Source organism: Olea europaea, chromosome 1, assembly GCF_002742605.1.
Source record: "Olea europaea var. sylvestris chromosome 1, O_europaea_v1, whole genome shotgun sequence".
Lineage (NCBI taxonomy): Eukaryota > Viridiplantae > Streptophyta > Magnoliopsida > Lamiales > Oleaceae > Olea > Olea europaea.
In genome coordinates this window covers 19,643,609-19,649,062 of record NC_036237.1, presented here as the reverse complement: position 1 = coordinate 19,649,062, position 5,454 = coordinate 19,643,609, and positions in this window count along the sequence as shown.

The window sequence follows — 5,454 nt, the reverse complement described above, 5'->3', positions numbered from 1 at the left end:
CAATATGCGTGATCTCCATTCTAGCATTAACCGCCGTCATGCATCTCTCAAAGATGTCATACACATGTTCGCTAAGCGATCGGGTCGGATCAGTTACATAGTTTTCATAGGAATGAATAGCAAATTCTACGGTTCAATGCTTCCCTATATGCCCTAGCCGTTCTACGAGCCATATCTATTGCATTTTCACATACATCATACTTTTTCTTTACTTAAAGAAAACATGCAAATATTTAAACTTTCATATCATGCAATTCCCTCTAAGCCCTTAGCTTTTGCCCAAGTCCATTACATGTCTTTAAATAACACATCTCTAAATCATATCAAAGTATCATAACATAAACATAATCATTAACTTTAATCATGAACATACCTGGGCCATAGGATGAGATTGATGGATGGATGCACGATGCCATGGGATACCTTAAATTTTTCATTTTCCTTTTGTTTTAAAAAAAAAAACATACTTGGTCTACAGAACCGGCTAAACCTTGCTCTGATACCATGCTGTAACGCCCAGACCCCTTGTGGACCGGAACGCTACTTACTTTACTAAGCTTAACCGGTGGTTTAGTAACAAGTGTCTACGTTTTAGCGAAAGCTTACATCTTGCTATAATAATTTAAATAATAATACTTCAAATACTTTCAACAAAAACACTGAATCATTTTTCAAAACAACAAAATGTAATTTATTTGAAGAAAACATAACTTGTTCTCGCATTCTGCGTTATTCAAAACTTTAAAGAAATAACATTGGAAAACATTTCATAAAAATAAATCCAAATCACTTATTCACTGGATTTCCATGGGCTCGTTGCATCATTCTCCATCTTCTCCTCCATCCATGCCCGAGGTAGAATTCCTTCAATCTGTAGAGGTGGGATTAAACCCATGAGTTGAAAAACTCAATAGGTGTCGTAGGTGCATTCGTGATCAAGTTATACATTTTAGAACATTAACTTTATAACTTTTCATACATGCCGTACCCGGAGGCACCATTTGATATGAAGGGGTATGCCGTACCCGAGGGCACCATTTAACATACGAACATTTCTTCAACATAGAGGGGTATGCCGTACCAGAGTACCATTTGACATACAACCATTAACATAGAGGGATATGCCGTACCGGAGTACCATTTGACATAAAAACATTAACATGAATCGAAACTTATAACTTAACACAATTAAACACATTGCACCTCTACCTATCTTGATTGATGCTTTTGAAACTTTGAAAACTTGGATTGAAAGCTTCGATGAAACTTGGACGTTGAAAGAAATGCACTCCTTGGATGTTTGAAAACCGTTGAGAATTGATGCTTGAAAACACTTCTTAAACTTCTAGGAAAAATAGTTTTCCTCCCTCTCTTTTTCTCTCTTGAAAACTCTTTCTTTAGTATGTAAAAGCTCTTGCTTTTGGTGTGAGAAAAAATGAGTGAAATGAGGTCTCTATTTATAGGTAAATATCCCATAACTTAAAGCAAATGAAGGGTCAAATTTCATTTAAGAGAGAAAACATGGGTGTCATTTAAGTTTGAGGTTAAATGCTTCAATTTAGTGGGGTTTTTATTGCCAAAAACGCGGGTGGCCCTTTGAGAAAATAATTGATGAAAATAAATATTTAAATTCTAGAGAAAAACGAGAATTTTCATTTCAGGCAGTTTCGATCGACCGGTTGTAGTCCGGTTGACACTGCACAGCTTTCAGTCTTTCTGTCATAACTTTTTCTCCCGATATCCGATTGAGCTAATTCAAAGTGCGTTGGAAAGCTAACTCAAAGAGTTACAACTTTTATTTAGATATCATTTTCCAAATCGAATGGTTCCAGTGTCGAAAATGGGTCTAAAATGAGACTAAAAATCTGAAGTATACTTTAGTCATCCAATATTCATGTCTTAGTGCCACTAAGGTGTCTAGAATTATTTGGGGTTCTACACAATCTTTTCATGACGAGCTTACTGTGACTTCAAGTATTCGCTTCAATTGCCTATTGGATACTTCGACCTGTCCCCTGGTTTGGGGATGATATGCAGTGGCTACACTATGTTTAACGTCATATTTAGTCAACAATTGTTCAAACTGGCGATTACAGAAATGTTTGCCCCCGTTACCGATTATAGCCCTCGGTGTGCCAAAGCGGGTAAAAATATTTTTCTTTAGAAACTCAATCACCACCTTCCCATCATTGGTAGACAGTGCAACGGCCTCTACCCACTTCGATATGTAATCCACAGCCACTAATATGCACTGATTAGAGAAGGTTGGGGGGAATGGCCCCATGAAGTCGATCCCCTAGACGTCGAATAGTTCTACCTCCAGGATACTATTCAAAGGAATTTCGTTTCTCCTGGATATATTACCGGTGCGTTGACATCGGTCACACTTTTCATGAATTCAAAAGCATTATTAAACAAAGTAGACCAGTAAAAACCTGTCTAAAGGATCTTCGCCGCTGTTTTTGAAGCACCAAAATGCCCTGCATATGTAGATGAATGACAATGTTCTAATATCAAAGACACTTCTTCTTCAGGTATGCAGCGATGAGCAATTTGATCAGCCCCCGCCTGTATAGAATGGGGTCCTCCAAAAAATAATACTTCAATTCAGCAAAAAATTTCTTCTTCTGGTGACTTGAGTAATCTGGCGGCATGATAGACCTGGCTAAGTAGTTAACTATGTCCGCCTACCAGGGTGTTTTCCCCACACCAAAAATATGTTCATCTGGGAAGACTTAGTTGATTTCCACTGTCTCTGTCTGTTCTATGGCCTTGAGTCAAGACAAGTGGTCTGCTACCACGTTTTCACTACCCTTCTTATCCCTGATTTCTAAGTCAAACTCTTGAAGCAACAGTATCCAACGAATGAGACGTGGCTTTGCATCTTTCTTTTCCATTAAGTACTTGATAGTAGCGTGATCTGTGTAAATGATGACCTTTGACCCCACAAGATATGATCGAAATTTGTCAAAGGCGTAGACTATGGCAAGGAGCTTTTTTCTGTAGTGGCATAATTTAGTTGAGCATCGTTCATGGTCTACTTACATAGTAGATCACGTGAAACATCTTATTTCTTCGTTGTCCCGATACGGCCCCAACATCAAAATTACTGGAGTCGCACATCAATTCAAATGGCAGATTCCAATCCGGTGTGATGATCACGGGTGTTGAAATCAACTTCTCTTTCAAGGTGTTAAAAGCCAGGAAACCCTCATCCGTGAACTCAAATGTGGATTCCTTCATCAATAAACAGTATAGCGGTTTGGTAATTTTTGAGAAATCCTTGATGAACCTTCTGTAGAACCCGGCATTCCCAAGGAAGCTATGAATACCTTTCACTGACGTTGGTGGCGGTAATTTCTCGATCACCTGAATTTTTGCTCTGTCTACCTCAATACCCTTTGCTGAGATTCGTTGTCCTAACACGATGCCTTCATGTACTATAAATTGACATTTCTCCTAATTCAATACCAAGTTAGTATCCGTACACCACTTTAACACAAGACTCAGATGATCCAAACACTCATCAAACGAAGACCCAAACACTTAGAAGTCGTCCATGAATACCTCGATGAATTTCTCGATCATATCCAAAAAGATAACCATCATGCAGCGCTAAAAAGCGGCAGGAGCGTTGCATAAACCAAAAGGCATCCTATGGTATGCAAAGGTACCGTAGGGGCAGTCAAAGTTGTCTTCTCCTAATCTTTAGGTGCTATTGAAATCTGATTATACCCGGAGTATCCATCCAGAAAACAGTAATGCGAGTGCCCTGCTAGTCTCTCCAACATCTGATTAATGAACGGTAGTGGAAAGTGATCCTTTCGAGTAGCATCGTTTAGTTTGCGGTAATCGATGCAAACTCTCCATCCAGTCACTGTTCTTATAAGAATCAACTCATTTTTCTCGTTTTCCACCACTGTGATACCCCCTTTCTTGATAACAACCTGTATTGCGCTGATCTATGCACTATCTGATATTGGGTAGATGATGCCTGCGTTGAGCAACTTCAATACCTCAGTCCTAACCACTTCCTTCATGTGTGGATTCAATCTCTGCTGACCATCAATGCTTGGCTTGAATTTTTCGTCCATGAGTATTTTGTGCATGCACAGCGACGGGCTGATCCCATTGATATCTGCAATTGACCATCCAATTGCTATTTTATTCTCCCTTAGCACTCGAAGTAGTTTCTCTTTCTCCACTTCACTGACAGTAATTGAAATAATAATTGGAAGTGTAGAAGATTCCCCTAGATAGGCATATCGAAGGTGTGGTGGCAATTGTTTGAGTTCCAACTTGGGAGGTTGCTGAATAGATGGCACTGACTTTGTGGTCCTAATTCCCAGTTCTTCGAAGTGACGCTTACGCATGTATGGTGTATTAGTTTTCAAAAATCGTGCACATGTTTCAATCTCACTTGAATCAGTGAGTGGATTGAGAATGTGCAATGAATGCCTCGTATGCATCGGAAGGATGATGTAGCCGAAATGTATCGTGAATTATTCTGTCAATTACATCGATTTGGAAACAGCTGTCTAACTCAGTAGGGGATTTCATTGCCTTGAACACGTTGAAAGAGATTTGCTCTTCGCCAAGCCTCAATATAAGCTGGCCTTTCTGAACATCGACAATCGCTCTTCCAGTAGCTAAGAAAGGTCACCCCAATATGAGTGGAACATCTCTATCTTCCTACATGTCTAAGATGAGAAAATCGGCTGGAAATATGAACTTCTCCACTTTTACCAACACGTCTTCAATGATCCCTCTTGGATGTGTAAGGGATTGATCTGCTAACTATAAGGTGACTGTTGTGGCTTTAGCTTCTCCCAAGCCAGGTTTCCTGAAAATAGAGAGAGGCATTAAATTAATACTTTCACCTAAATCACACAACGCTTTATCAAAATGACAATTCCCATTAGTGCAAGATACAGTAAAATTCCTTGGATCCTTTAGTTTTGGAGGCAGCTTTTTCTAGATTCTGGCACTGCATTCCTCAGTTAGCATCATTGTTTCATTTTCTTCTATCTTTCACTTGTTAGAGAGGATATCCTTTAGAAATTTTGCATAGCTCGGCATCTGAACAAGTGCTTCAACAAATGGGATGTTGATGTTTAGTTTCTTGAAGACTTCAAGAAATTTACTATATTGCTGATCCAATTTGTGCTTTTTCAACCTCTGCGAGAATGGAATATGAGGCTCATGAGGGTTGATAGGATTGGTAGCTGTACCTCGTGATGTATTGGAATTCTTTTTGACCACATCCCCTGTTGTTTGTTCAGTCTGTTCCACAATCTCGTCATCTGAGGTTGTTGTTACTGGTCTTTTTACATGTATCTCCGGTAGTTGTACTCCACTTCTGGTTGTTATAGCCTTTGCGTTCTCCTTATGGTTGATTTCAGTGTTGCTGGGTAAGTTTTGTGGTGCTCTACCAGTTATGGAGATTGCCATCTG